Source organism: Falco cherrug, chromosome Z, assembly GCF_023634085.1.
Source record: "Falco cherrug isolate bFalChe1 chromosome Z, bFalChe1.pri, whole genome shotgun sequence".
Lineage (NCBI taxonomy): Eukaryota > Metazoa > Chordata > Aves > Falconiformes > Falconidae > Falco > Falco cherrug.
In genome coordinates this window covers 57,549,429-57,564,929 of record NC_073720.1, presented here as the reverse complement: position 1 = coordinate 57,564,929, position 15,501 = coordinate 57,549,429, and the positions used below count along the sequence as shown (strand labels likewise).

General features: G+C 36.7%; 1 long non-coding RNA gene across 3 annotated transcripts in view; it reads left to right on the top strand.

Moving 5' to 3' along the window:
* LOC129734778 (uncharacterized) overlaps positions 1-12,560 on the top strand; it is a 55,725-nt gene extending 43,165 nt beyond the window's left edge. For 2 of the 3 annotated variants that reach the window (XR_008730382.1, XR_008730381.1), the window contains 2 exons: positions 6,286-6,389; positions 8,269-12,560. This is a non-coding gene — a long non-coding RNA (uncharacterized LOC129734778). Of the gene's footprint in view, positions 1-6,285; positions 6,390-7,980 lie in introns of all 3 variants that reach the window. The other variant, XR_008730383.1, reaches the window with a different exon arrangement.
* Positions 12,561-15,501: the final 2,941 nt, after the last annotated feature.

Genomic DNA, 15,501 nt, shown 5'->3' with positions numbered 1-15,501 from the left:
TTAGAAATTACTTTTCCTAGGTCTGTTAGTCATTTCCCTAGTTAAATTATATATTGGGTGAAACCAAAAAAAAAGTTATTCTTAATTTTAAAATTAAATTCAAAAGTTACATAGATAGACTTTACAGCCATGATGGACTGCAATTTGAAATGTGCTGTGACATTCAAAACAATCTAAATGTTGTTGCCTCTCTGATAATTTTGGCCTTTGCAATTACACAAAATAGTTTGCATATCAAAACAGACACTGTATTAGAGCTTTTCAGCAGCACAAATAAGAAGATACAAGGCAAATGGAAAAAACAATTTCTCTATGGCAGCGCTAAATCTGTATTAATCCCATTTAAAGACCATTGACATGATCTTAACTGTTGTGTAGGTCCTGTGCTGATCCTCTGAAAAGTGGTGATTTTGTTCATTCAAACCTCTGCTTATAGTTCATTGAATCCTTATTAAACAAATAAATAACTGAACAAATTATTTTTGCCCTCTCTAATAGAGGTGGACTGTATATAAGTACATACATTTTGCCTTGCTATTCCTGACAGTGAGTAATAAAAACTGCAGAGCAAAACAACCCATAAGTATGCTGTTGACAATGGTCCAGTCTTTCAATCTGTTCCAGCACTCTGGGTGTTATATACGACATCTTTGCAGGACTACTTTGCACAGTATAGTGGGAAAGTTTTCAATTCTTTCCAATACCCACAAGTAATATCCAATATTGGCAATAATATTTTTATCCCTCCAATGTAACCAAGACATTTATAGCCTAAGTGCTTTCTATTTTTATTTTTTTCTATCTGACTGCTCTAACATCTCTATTTAAACCAGATCTTATAGGTGTATTTTAGATAGCGGTCATTACCACAAAATTTGTGAAGCTTTTACAATACAAAACCATCATAATATACCTTGTGGTTATCTGAAGACTCCGAATATATGATTTCACAAACTACAGGGAAAACATTTTGAAACTTCAATTTGACAAAAATTTCAGTGCTAAGATTTACTTAAAGAAATCAGTTGTATTGATATTGATACCCACAGTAGGACACAGACAGACAAAAGATTTCTCTTAGAAATCGTAAGAATTAGTCCAGGATTCACACTGTTGGAGAATGAAACTTTAGAGAAAGGCATGTGATGAAGTCTGACTGATGTTTTCATTTCTATTTCACATTTCTCCTTAGTTCACTCTGCAAAGCTATTGTAAATCTTTTTAGCAGACAGTTGAGGAACTATTAACAGCATCTTATTATCTACCTAAAAGAGCTATTGATCACTGGACCGCCTGGAAGTACACTGTACTTTTAGTATCCAGAAAGGTTGTTTTCTGGTGTGATGGAAGAGAGCAGGAAGGGAGAATAAAGCATCCTCAAAATCTTCAACAAGAGTTGCCAGATGCGTGAAGATCAAAGAAATTAAAATCTATTGTCAAGAACCCTGTTCTACCAAGAGGCCTTGACTTCTTTTACTGTGTGGCTAGAACACTGAAATGCTGAAATATATTAGGCTTATTTACATTAGAGGGTGTGACATGTTTCTGTTAAACCACCTATGCCATAAAACTACATGGTCATATGAAACATTGCAGCTGCTGGGCTTTTTGAATTTTATTCTTGTATTTAAAAGGATAAAGCTGATTCATGACACTTTGTCAAATGTAGCCTTTAAAAATTACATATTTAGCTAGAATAATTAAGTATCATTGAGCTGTAACAGAACAGTTACACAAGATCATGCAAAACTGACAAGATACGGTTCCATTTTAAAAGCAGTATATCTTCCAGATTATATTATAAATGGTAATAATCATACAATTTAATTAATCATACTATTGTTATCCAATAATTGAGAAGGCACTATCAAAATTATAATCAGACATTTTAAATACAGGTGGTACAAAGGATTAAAAATATTACACTAGCTTATAAATCAATAATGCACAGGACTGGTATGAGTGTGACTAATAGCAGCAGAAAGTGGTCACTTTGACCCTGTTGTTGCAAATAATGATGGACAGGTAATTAAGTAATCTCTGTTCTCATGCATTAGTTAGAAATACATCCTGATCATAATAACATTGAAGTTATTAAAATGTTATATGGTCTAAATTCTCAGTAGACATTCAGCTAACAAAAAAGACCAAAAGAGTGCTTGCATGATGCCTTGCATTTCATTACAGCTTTTTCTTTATGTCCTACTAGACTCCCAATGCTGCAGATCAAGCTCATGCACATGAAGTTGTGAATGGAACTCAGGGAAATATGACTCCCTGGAAAGGATGCATTACTGGACTAGCTCATTTGTCTGGAAAGATTTGGGGACATCAAAACATGAAAATACATGGAAAATTTGGATAACTGGGAACATTACTCATTTAGTGACTCATGGCAGGGGACTTAATTTGGATTAAAACTGAAATAGAAAAAACCCGTATATTGCATAGAATATTTAGTTAGTTAGTAGATCAATCTTTTATGTGGTCCATTTTAGATACCATTAGGATGCTCTGCTTTCAGGAGAAATTGTACCTGATCCTGCTTATAGGCCCTATCTGTGTACATGAAAAGACAGTCACAGAGTCACAGAATGGTTTGGGTTGGGTGGGACCTTTGGAGATCACCTTGTTCAGCCCACTCTGCCATGGGCGGGGACATAATTCACTGGAACCGATCACTCCACTCGCACCTGACCTTGAACACTTCCAGCGGTGGGGCATCCACAGCTTCTCTGGGAAATCTGTTCCAGTGTCTCACTACTCATTGTAAAAAAAATTCTCCCTTACATCCAAATTAAACCTAACCTCTTTTAGTTTAAAAGCATTGCCCCTTGTCCTCTCACTACAGGTCTTGGTAAAAAGTCTCTCTCTGCCTTTCTTATAAGCCCCCTCTACATGTTGAAAGGCTGCAATAAGGTTTCCCCAGAGCCTTCTTCAGGATGAACAATCACAACTCTGTCAGCCTTTCTTCATAGGAGAGGTGTTCCAGCCCTCTGATCATTCTCGTTGCCCTCCTTTGAACCACTTCAACAGGTCCAAGTCTTTCTTGTACTGGGCACCCCAGAGCTAGATGCAATATACAAGTGGATTCTCCAAGGGAGCACAGCAGAGGGACAGAATCACCCCACTTGGCCTGCTGGCCATGCCTTTTATGCAGACCAGGATGTGATTGCTTTTCTGGGCTGCAAGCACACATTGTACATTGCTGGTTGTTGTCCTGTTTTTCATCCACTTGTATTCCTAAGTTCTTGTCTGCAGGATGGCTCTCAATCAGTTTATCCCCCAGTCTATATCAATATTGGTGATTGCCCTAACCCAGGTGGCAGGACCTTGCATTTGGCCTTGTTGAACTTCATGAGGTTCACATGGGCCCACTCCTCAAGGCTGTCAATGTCCTTCTGGATGGTATCCCTTCCCTAAAGTAAATCCACTGCACCACTTAGTTTGGTGTCATCTTCAAACCTGCTGAGGGAGCACTCAATCCCACTGTCTATGTGACTGATGAAGATAGTAATTAGCATTGTTCCCAATACAGACCCTTGAGGGACACTAGTTACTGGTTTCCACTTGGACATTGAACCATGGACTGTAACACTTTGGACTTGGCCATCCAGACAGTTCCTTACCTATCTAACATGCATCAAACCCATATCTTTCCAATTCAAAGATAAGTGTTGTGGGGAGAGTGTATCAAAGGTCTTACAGTTTATGTAGATGAATTCCATAGATATTTGCTTGTCTACTGGTGTAGTTACTTAATTGTAGAAGGCTGCTAGATTATTCAGGCAACATAAATGTCTCAGAAGGTGGTCCACAACAGCCAGCAGCAGAAAATGAGAGGTTAATTTGGACAAACAAAAACCCTGGAGAACAAGATCTGACCGCAGTCCTGTCTATCTCCAGATTAGCACCACTTCAACCTCAGAGGATGTTTAGCACTTAAAGTCCTGAGCTCCCTTCTGAAGTTAACTGTTTATGCCTGGGCTTTCTCTGAAAACACTTCTGGCAGCAACAGGAACGCTTTTAACCAATACTTAACTTCTCTACCATTTCACCTTTGCCATTTCTTCTTCTGAAAATTTGAATCCACAGTTTCCTCTCTGCATCCCCAACTCTCACTCTTGCTTTGCCTTCTGCACCTGAACATGACAGAGGCTCTTTCTGTGTGATTGGTATGAAAACCACCTTGGTGACATGCGTTGAAGTCTAGAGTTGTGCCAAGTTCCCGTTTTGCATGGGGCATTGAGCAGGCCAGGGAGGAGGACACCTCCTGGATCTTTTTTAAGGCATTTTCTGAATAAGGAAAGAGAGATACCTGAGTCACTGCCTGATACAAGGATTCACTGAGCATCAAATGGGCAAGAAAACAAGCCGTCACTCTTGACAATGAGGAAGAGTAAAGCATTTCTAAATCCTCTTTCAGTATCAAGAAACTTCCCTCCAGGTGTTACGCATTGACACTGGAAACAGCTGAAATAGCATATCTGAACCTCTCTCCCCTCTGTTCCTTCAGCTGTTTGTTATGGACCCCCTGCTTGCACTTCCCGATCCCCCAGGTGAGCTGATCAAATGAACCAGAGGGGAGGGCTCAGTGCAAGTGGTGTGGAGGGACTGCACACTCACATCAGAGCCCTTGTGGTACCTTATCTGGGGCGGGGGGGGGGGGGCACTGTCACCTCTAGTGAGTGACATTTCTGAATAGCTGTTGGTAAACAGTGTTTCAAACCATTTCACATGTATCTGTAACCATGTCTGCAGTGTATCACTCAGTCTCTACATACGTTCTGATATTCAGGCAGCTCTCCGTCATATATTTCCTTTTAATTTCCAAAGCCTGTTCTCTTTCAGAGAAGCAGACACTCACTAAGAATGAGCATTGCTGTGAAAAGTTTTGGGGGAACTACAAGAACCAAATAATTTTTTAAAGTGCAGCCAAAAAAAATTATAAAATGCTGCTCGTCTGTATGCAGTCTGCGGGAAATGTGTTGATGCACTTGGTGAGCTTGGTAAAAAAAGAAAGGTTGGCATAACTAAAGATTATGCACATCAATTCCACTTAATTGACTTCTTACATGGTTCACATTTTTGTTAAGTTAGTTAATTAACAGAGCTTTCAAAACACCATTGCAGTGTATTCTCTGGAGCAATCAAAGTTTTGGTTCCAATCCCTTATAAGGCAGAAAAGAGCCCTCCTGGATGCTGTCTTCTACTTCAGCAAAGAGTAACTATTCAGCATCTAATTGAGATAGTGTAGCTATTCTATTGGTGTTGTCATATTTTGCCCTCAGGGAGATGACTTGCTTGATCCATGAGAGTAGGCTGATGCTATGTTTCTGTACATCAGGAAAACCCAACACATACAACCTTTTGAAAGTTTCTGCATATCCACAGCTTACAACGCATTTTACTGTTGCAAGACTTTAAATGTAGTCTTCTAAGCTTATGTTCACCTTAGTAAATAGGAGTGCATTTGTAAAGAAAAAAAAAATTGTCACTGACACCCCACTGTCAATACTACATGCATTTCAGGGGTTTATGTCAGACTAGCTCCACTCTGGTTCCAAGGAGTGAATGACCACCAGTGGCTGGAGCCACGTAGGCGCATTTAACAGAATGCATGTTCTGTCTTGTTTTCATCTTGGCATTCAGTTATGTTAGGAGGTCTTTTTTAAAAGTGCACTCCTGCTAAAAGCAAGATTACACAGAAAGATAAAACAAGTGTTAAGAGTGTGTTGTCATCCTCCCCTAGTCATTTGATTTGCTCAAAGGCAGCTCCAAGAACTTCTCTAAACCCTCTGTTATTTCTTATTTATATGGCATGACTAAGACGTCATATGTATAAAATCTCTTCCCTATTTCGAGTTAAAACACACCAAAATTAAAAGAAACAAGAAACTCTTTACACATTAAAAGAAAATAATTTTTGTCCTTCCATAAAAACAACAAAGAAATCTTATTGGATTTTTAAGTTGTCTTTTTAAAATCTTTTGGATTTGTATTTGTGTAACATAATTCTGATAGTTAAAAATAGTTTACATAGAAAATCTTTGTGGCAAATATACCAGTAAAATGCATGGATATATTCTTGTTGTTGTTATTCTGAGAGGAGATAATATGTCAAATTGTATGCACTGTGTAAAATTCTGCACAAAACCAGCTGGTGATGTTACTGTGCTCTTACGTCTGTCATAAGGATCAGATCCCTTATTTCTCTCTGACAGTTTCTAGCTGCAGCTGCTATGGTCATCTCTACATGAGTGACAATCATTTCATTCTCTCTAGAACAAGGCTGAAAACATGACCAGGCTGGGAAGCACCAGGCCTTATCCTGACAGTGTTTTGTTATCGACACAGCCCAAGCTCTGACCCTTTTGGCTTTATCCAAGGTGAGTGTCTCAGAGAAACAGCTTGCACCCCTGATGTGTCCGAGCATGGGTTCAAGAATGCTGGATCTAAGACAGGATTCGAGGAGAAGATGTGCTTGTTGCATGGCTGCAGGACAAGTGATATAATAAGCTCCACTGGTATTGCTTAGGTGCTTGCCAGTATTGTCACTGCTGATGTTAGTTGTAGAGCTGATAATAAAAATCAACACACGTGAACTGTTGTGATTTCTAGGTGTTTCTGTATCACAGGATGTAGATCCTATATTTGGCTTAGGCTCAAGAGTGCACTTGAGCAAGCATTCAGTGTCCACATGTATTAAATAAAATATTTGAAAAACTCCTTCAACACTTATCTGTGAATGCTGCTTAGAATTCATTAACCTTTGGTGTTGTATAGACTTTCCCTTTAATTAGTTTTCAGACTGTACATTCTTTATAATTACTCCAAGCAAGATAAAATGAGAAAGTTTAATACACTCCATATGTGCAATGAACTGAATCATTTGTCAAAGGTGCTATAAAATTAAGGTAGTTTTATTGCCAAGGTACCATTTTCCATGCAATTACTATTCACATATTGCTACGTCTAATTTAAGGTCCTATTGTATTTTGTGGTTATATTTAAAGATGTGCTAGAAATGCTTTCAGATATTGAAAAAACAGCCAAAATAATTTTTTAAAAATAAGTTGCATTGAAAGCATAGAAGCCAGCTGGTTTTGGTTAGCTGGTTTGGTTTTGGTTGGTTGTTTTTTTTGGGTGGGGTGGGGATTGTTTTTTGGTTGTCTGTTTAGGCTTTATATTTGGGGGCATGAGGGATGTTCAATAATCTGTAATTTTAATGTATTTTTATAAGAATAGTGAAACCTTTTCTTTTGGATATGTACAAGTACTGAATCCTAACGTGTAACATACCATTGCTTTTGATCTGAGGAGTGTAAAGGTTACTGAAATCAATTATATTTTAATGAAGCCCATCAACGCAAGAATTGCTGTAATATCCGCTATACTAATATGTTTCTTCACAACCATACAATATCAAACACTGATAATTATTTAAATATTAATTTCCCTGGTTTTTATATTTAATGAAGTAATTAATTCTTTAGTTTCCTTATCATATAGCAAAAATGGAAAACCCTGTGCCAGGTGTAAAATTGTTTTTACTGCTTCAATTTAAACACCAAAACTGAAGCTATTTGAAGGAAATTAAAAACAAACAAACAAACAAACAAACAAACAAAAAAACCCAAAAAAAAACCCAAAACAAAACGAAAAAACAAACCAATTTGGAACAATATTTTAGCAAATGTAGTATCAGTATATGTGAAGGATCATATACCTGATAATTTATATTGTAGTAGTTTTCATGCTTAACTAACACAAATGAAGCACATTGTTATATTTTAATATATATTCTTATTCTAGTGCTGTAAATATAGGTGCAGGTGTAGAATCACACAAACAGGACTGACACCTGATATGTTAAAGTCTTTGAAAGTTTAGCCCATAATTAAAAACATATGCATTACATATTCACAGGAAAAAGTAAAGACCTCATTCTTTTCAACATAATTATTTTTTGTATTTCAGTCATTATTCCATTCTTTTGTTTCCTACAAGAAGATAAAGAGATAAATTTCAACCTGAACTAAAGCTTATGGATCCTGAGAACTGGAGCCTCTGGTTATGTTTGCTCCTGACTTTAACAAGATATTTAAATGTGTGCTTTAAACACAGGCATAGCTACATTAAAAAGCTGTGTAAAGCTGAGCAGCAATAATAGATCTCAACAGATTCTAAAATTTCTTCATGCTTTTACAATGAAAAGTAGATACACTTGCAACAAAATCTGAGTTCCATGCTTCTTGCTGTTTCCAGCAATTCACAGCAAATTTGTGCTTTCTGGGACAGCCTAGCCTCAGGAAAAGAAGACCAAAGCCACTTCTGCTTAGGTATGCCATCTCAGACACTGTGAACAACTGGATCTATAGAGAAAGAAGGCAGAAACAGGCAAGTATAGGAAATACTTTCTTTTCCTCCAGAAAACACAATTCAGAAATTTCCCCATTGGAAATTCTACCATGGCTCTTGTGTTCCCACAGTTATCCCATAACAATGGATTTTTGCTTCCTGAAGTTTTTCAAGTCCGTATGTTTTTCAGGCACAACACCCTGTGGCAAAATGTCTGGCAATCAATTTTAATTTTATGCTAGGTAGAAAATTACTTCCTTTGAAATCTGATGTCTTAATCTAGGGGGTTTATGGTAAGTGGTGAGCAGTTGTTATCCAAGTTTCCATCACATTTGTGACTTTATATGCACTGATTGAAGGGTATGTTTCTCTAAGAAAGTCTTAAGAATGACTACTTTATCCTGAGTATGACAACTAATATTGCATCCTGTCTATTTTTTTTAAATTTTACAAAAAGTAGATTCCAAACAAATTTTGTTTGAAAACAATCAAAGGAGCTCTGAGAACCTATGGCTCTGCTAGTCTCCCAGGACTTCTCATCTTCTGGCTGTGTGGCAGAAAGTTGGCAATTTTTAAGTTCCCACTTCAGACAAATGTACATGTTTGATTTTGCCACCCTACACCATCTATCTGATGATGCAGTCACAGCTTGAGCCCCTTCACAAATCCCAGGGAAATGATTAAATTCTAAAATGAACTAATCTGAGTTCTTAAAGGAGCAGCTATACAAGCCTAATATATATCTGGATATTCTGCATATAAAGTGGATAGCAGACTGTTCAAAACCACTTTCTCTTGCTGGGGGGTAAATCAATGTCATGGCAGAGAGGGACATGCAGAAAAAATCTTAAGCCATGACGTGCTTTAAGCATCCAATCTTGCAAAGAAATCGCTGTATGGAAGACAGTGAGCAAAACTGGACTGGGACAATAAAAGCAGAAAAAGTGACAGAGGAAATCAGGTGGAACTGTTCTGGAAAGCTTCATCTCTGATTCTGTGTAGGTGTGTTCCTGCAAGAATTGGGTGCATTTCTTCCGTAAAGCTCTGAAACTTGACACAAACTTGTCAAGAGATGTTGACTTTTATATCTAAAAATGTAGCTGAAAATAGAATCAAAACTGAGTTCCCGTTGAGTTTTAGAACTATCATAATCAAAGTCCAACAATGGCAAAAATATCCTAAAAAAGAAAAAAGCTACCATTGCTTAGATATGACTCTTATCTCTCACTTTCTCAAATAAACAGCTTCAGCACTTCCATCTTCTTAATCATACGGAAGCCTTTGTGGGCATCTAAAAGATACACATCTTTGAGAGGTCTGGATTTTTTTATAATGCGCAAATTGTAAGCTGTCTAAAAGAAAAAAATACCCACATATTAAAAGATCTACAGGCAGCAAGTTAGACTGAAATTGCACCTAGACATTCCCCAGTGTTTGACAGTTTACAAAGCCTTTCTTGAAAACAAGTGCATACTTCAGTGCAGTGTTAGTTGAAAGTCATATTTCAGGTGTAGTCTTGTTCCAATATTATTATGGTTTTCTAGTGGAATTTATGACAGATTAGTAAGGTAATCATCTCTGATAAATCCTGGTTGTATTAAAAACATAGCATTTCTTAGTGGCCAAATGAGAAATCCTACATTCGGTCTTTGCCTTTCATGCCTTCAGCTTGTGAGAAGGGCTTTGTTGAAATCTCAATGAACTTCTTGTGTTCAGTTTTGACAGGTAGTTGTTTAAATAATTTCTGTCTTGGAAAGCTGATGTGGTCCAGTCCCTACCAGATTTTTTTTCTGTACAGAAGGAATGAAGCTAAATCAAACAGAATACACCTTTTTCTTCATGTATCACTTCTTTCATAGCTCAGAAACAAATACAGTTTCTGTCTGGTAGTTGCATATGTGGGATATTTACCCAGGGTAAATGGGGATTTTTTTGTTGGAATCAAAATATTTTAGAAAACCATCACAGTCAAATGCTTCAAGAACCCAGCAATTTAGGGTTTTTATAAGTACCTGATCTAAGCTTGGTTTTATTTTCATGAAAGTAATGTTGAGTGCTTTGCAATGTATGTGTTCAAGGTAATGTTCAGGAACAGATACCTAGAATAATCCTCTTAATTAACTTGGGAGAACTTCCTATTAGTGTTAATATTTTACTGTTAGTAGCTTTATTCCTGTTAATAATTGCTCCTTTTAGCAGCCCAGACACTTAGCAAAAAGATGGCTTTGAAGCAGAATAAACATGTTTAGTCTCACAGAGCTGGAAGTTTCCAGTTTGCAGACTAAATAAGGCTTGGGTAAACAGCAGCAGAAACAGATAGCCACATCGATATCTGGAATATTAAATGACTATCATTATCACTACTGCTGTCCTTACCTGGTGTTATTTAATGAAGGCACTGGAATCACTTCTGTACACAACCAGACTATATGTTTCACTGTTTGTAATCAAGCCCAGAATATGTTCAATATATTTCCCATATTTCCTCAATATAACCTTTTTCTAAGGCTGTCATCTTAAGTACTTTGTATTCGCAGTATCCCCATAGCTTTTAGTGACATAAAAAGTTGAGACTGTTCATTCCATGCTGAAACATTTGTCACATGTATAGAAGAATAGAAAAAAATTGCACTTTCAGAAATGCAGAAATGTTGGTGTTTATTACATTAGTTTCAATGCGACTGTATCTTCCATAAAGCATTTAAAACAACTGGAAACTCATAATGTCACTGAAATTCATAGACACCGTGACATTCGTATCAAATATGTTATCATAGCAAGATGCTACATGATACAGTGCTGTGTTTTCACCTCTTCAATAAATTCCTCTTATGTGAGTAGACGACGACGCATAAGAGATCTATAAAATAACCAGTAATACTGTAACTAAAACTAAATGATCAACAATATTTTGAACTCCTTGATATAGTAGCATAAACCATAAAACTAAACAAAACACACAAAATCAATCAAGAGTGACTGGGAAGGAACATGTGACATGTCTCAGTAATGTAGATATTGAATAACTGAGGGTTTAGACAGGTTTTTGGGCTGCCTTTGGAGAGGATGGCAACAGACTGCAACAGTTTATTTTAGGAACTTCCATTTTTCTGTGTAATCTTGCTCATAGTAGAAGAAAATTGAATATTTCAAATTGTCTTCTAATTCTTTTAGGAAACAATCTTTTTCTGTCATCCTAATACTTAATTATATCTATTGTATCAATAAAATTTTATAGAGATTACACTGTGCACGATCAAACAGCATATGTCCTTTGTTAACTTATTATAACCATGAAAAATATACACTTTTTGCTTGATAATCAGAAGTAAGAAAACATTGTGTTAATTGTTCACAAACTAAGTTGTCAATGCCATAAAAAATAATTAAGCATTTAATGTAACAGTATTTATAAAACCCATCTAATTATGCTACTCTTCTTTTAAATTCCCTGTGCTGGCTTTCTCTTGGCTTTTTGGCTGAGTTCATACTTCTTGTTTCTAGCTAGAAGCAGCCTATTATCAAACTAAACAGGAAACGTAACCTGTGTTATGATTTGCATTTATAGAAGTGGTTTTGCTTTTGAATTTGGCATTTAATAAAGAACTCATATTTATGCAAAAAAATTCTGACCAGCTCCACCCATGCTGCTTCTGAGACTGCTCATTTTCCTGCTGTGTTTTGGGGCTTGAACAACTGTCAGTACTGGACAGATTTTAACAGCTTCTTCTTATTGTTTCTAGCAAAGAAGAAAAAAAAAAAAAGTCTTTCCTCCAGATTCCTAGAGAAAATATAAGTACAACATACCACAGATTTTTCATAGCAGTTGTGAATAACAGACTCTCATCCATATTTTCACTTGAAGAAATGTCTGCCTAGCTGTATTAAATTAGCTTCCTGTCCTTTAGTCACTTGTACAATGGATGTGCTGTAATTTAATTTGTGATTTAAACTCCATTTCAGGAGACATCAATTTAATCTGTGCAAACTGATTTTTGGAGTGGGCTTCTGTCATACAAAGCCGTATAACTGCAATGTAGGCTTTGTTTGACAACTTAAATGGAGCTAGCCATTTTAGTAAAAAAAATTATTTTCCTATTAAAGTTAGGAGTGATGGAAGGTGTGAAGTGATCCTGTCTGGTTTCAGAGCTAAATTCAGAGGATGAATATAGGAAATTAATATTTAACCATTTATATCATCAAATGATAAGTAAATATTGGGTTATGAAACAAAAATTCTTGCTCTCAAGAGAAATTGGTTGAATGACATCTTTTAAAGTTACAGTTTATTTATACTACTGTGCAATAAACCTTAGATATTGTCAACAACAAAAATAATTTATGCTATATTAGATAACATAACAGTTATATAGGGTAGATATGTATTCAGAGCAAGTGAAGTGAAAATCATTGGCTGGTAAATGTCTGTGCCTAATTAGATTTATAGAACTATAAACCTAGCAGTAGTTATTCAGAAAATTATTAAAGGAAAACCTTTGAAGACTATCTTACATTAAAAAAACCAAACACCAAACCCATCATGTTGCTTTCTGTTTATTCATATTCACTACATGGCATACTGCATATGTCCCAGAAGTTCAGCCTAGGTTTTTGGTTTTGGTATTTTTGGTTTCTTTTCTTTTAGCAGCACAGATGAACACAAGGCAGATAAACATAATGAACATATTGATGTCAGTATAGTCTAAATTAACAGAAGAATCAACATATTGAATAGCTGTAAAACAAGTTGGGAAGTAAAGAAGTAAAAAGGACGCAGGTTTAGACCTAAGCACTGCTGTAGAGGCTTTGTCATACTTCCACATCTGCAGCCATGGTGCCTTATGCTGTGAGCCTATGGAAAATTAGGTATACCGAGCTTTAGGACCTGCATCACAGTTATCCCAAATCCAGGTTCTTCACTTGGTGTGCAAGCACTGATCCACACAGAGTGGAGATATTCGTTCATTGCATGTCTATGCAGAGATGGGTGCTGGGTGGCCACAAAGCTAGCCCCTCTTAACACACAGTAAAACTTTTCACACACTTCGAACAACTGTTTACAATTACTTATTGGTTCCTAAGAGCCTTGTCTCCATACCACACACGTTCTGTGGGGAGGGAGCTTTGTTAGCAGGGGGCTTTCTTTGCTCAAGGGTAGATCTTTTAGTATGCCAATTAGGATAGTTCACAAATCATTCAAGTAATTTCTTATTTGGTCCTATTAACCTTTTAGTTCTTGAACTTGTCTTGTTACTTCTTAGCTTGAGGTATTTATGGTGTCTATTCCTTCTCTCAAGGCCATGTGTGGTAACTATGTGTAAGGGTTGATTAACATCCTCTGTTTTAAAAATTCTTTCTTCTTTTCTTTAAAGTAAATAATTCCCGCATCAATAGGACAGATAGTTCAGGCTGGAAGAGGCCTCAGGACATCTCTAGCCCAGCCCCTGACTACAGCAGGGTGTGCTATGAAGGCAGTGTTGGACCAGAAGAATAATGACAAATACTTGCTTGGTATTTGTTCAGACAGGGCCAATTAATCTCACACAGTGGTCTGTGAATATCTCATGGGAGCAAGATTTTGACAGTCACCGTTCGGAGGAAATATCCAGAGAGTGCTACCAGCTGTTGGCTTTTATGCTCTAGCTGTTGCCTTGTTGACATGGTATTTGGATGCTCAATGGTACTTAGTATATGCTGTAGATTAAGCAGGTAGTATGCAAGTACCAAAACTCAACAAGGTATTCCTCACAATGTTAAAATGATTACAGGCAAATTTAGTGGACCAGAAACTCTCTCCTAGAAAATTCTCAGACTAGTTTAGGAGTTAGAAAGGACTCAATACCAATTCCGATAGATAGCTTGCTATTTTGTTTAGGTGATAAAATAGTTTAGGTGTAAGGATGTAGGCTGTGCAGTGCTACAGTGCAAGAAAGCAGCCCAGGTTGTGTTCATTATCCATGTTTGAAAATGATAATTAGTCTCCTGAATCACCACAATGAATCTGAAAAATCAAAAAGTACATGAAAGCTTGCATCTTTATAGAGCTTGTTTTTCCCCTTCTGTCCTTCAATGGACCTGCTAGATCTGACCACTTTTTCTCCTTTTCCTTTCTGCCTTACATTGGATAAGCTGGTCCCATGAAAATGAAGATGAAAAGCATTACCATTTTCTGGTAATCTACTATACATGTTTAACTAGAATTTCGTCTACTACCAGTTCCTGTAACACTGATGTTTTTCACATAAGCATATACACTAAAGGTCAAATAGAAGGTAGTTAAAGCATTTTAAGAAACAGCCATCACCAGCTGCAGTAGAGACACTGCATTACTTCTGTTAACAATATCGTTAGAACGTTCTGAATGGTCAATCCATTAATGATTGGTTAAATGGTCCCAGACAGGCTAAATGGATTTAGTACAGCTAAAGGTAATATAACTAGAACACAGATAAAAGACTACGTAATTAAGGTGAGACATACCTTTGAAAACCAGGGGACCATCAGAGGTAACAAACTTAACATGAATTCTCAGTGTAATAAAAAAATAGAGAAAAGTGCTTTTGCCTGTGTGAACAGACTCCTGCTAGGACATTGTTTCTACTTCTGGCATCTACAATTTCAGATGAAGTAGAAACACCAAAAACAATTTCAAAAAAGAACTGGAAAAACAATGCAAATATTGGGAAAAAAATGTAGGATATTAAAGTTCAGTCTACTCGGTTTCTCTAAAAAAAAGTTTAGAAGTAACTTGTAAGTATGTCAGACATGGAAAAGACCATTGATTCCATGGAGCTTTTCACACTCTCAGAGAAAGTCATAGTAAGATGAAGAAATGGTTGGAAAGTGAATTTAGGCAAAATGAACCATGAAATCAGCTGCCATCTCCTAGTAGTGCCAGCTGGCACTGGGAAAATGTATCAGGAGAGTGACAGAACCACCATCATTTACTTCCTGTGGAAAAAAATTAGATAGCTATGTGAAAAGTTAAAACCATAGGAAAAAAGCAGGACTGGAAAGGAAAAGGCAAGAAAACCTAGTCCAGCCATAAAATAAAATTTAGATGCTGGGTGTGGTCTGTAGTCAGTGAGTTTGTGCAGACAGGAAATTTCAGCTACTGAGTTTATCTTCTTGTTCACTGTA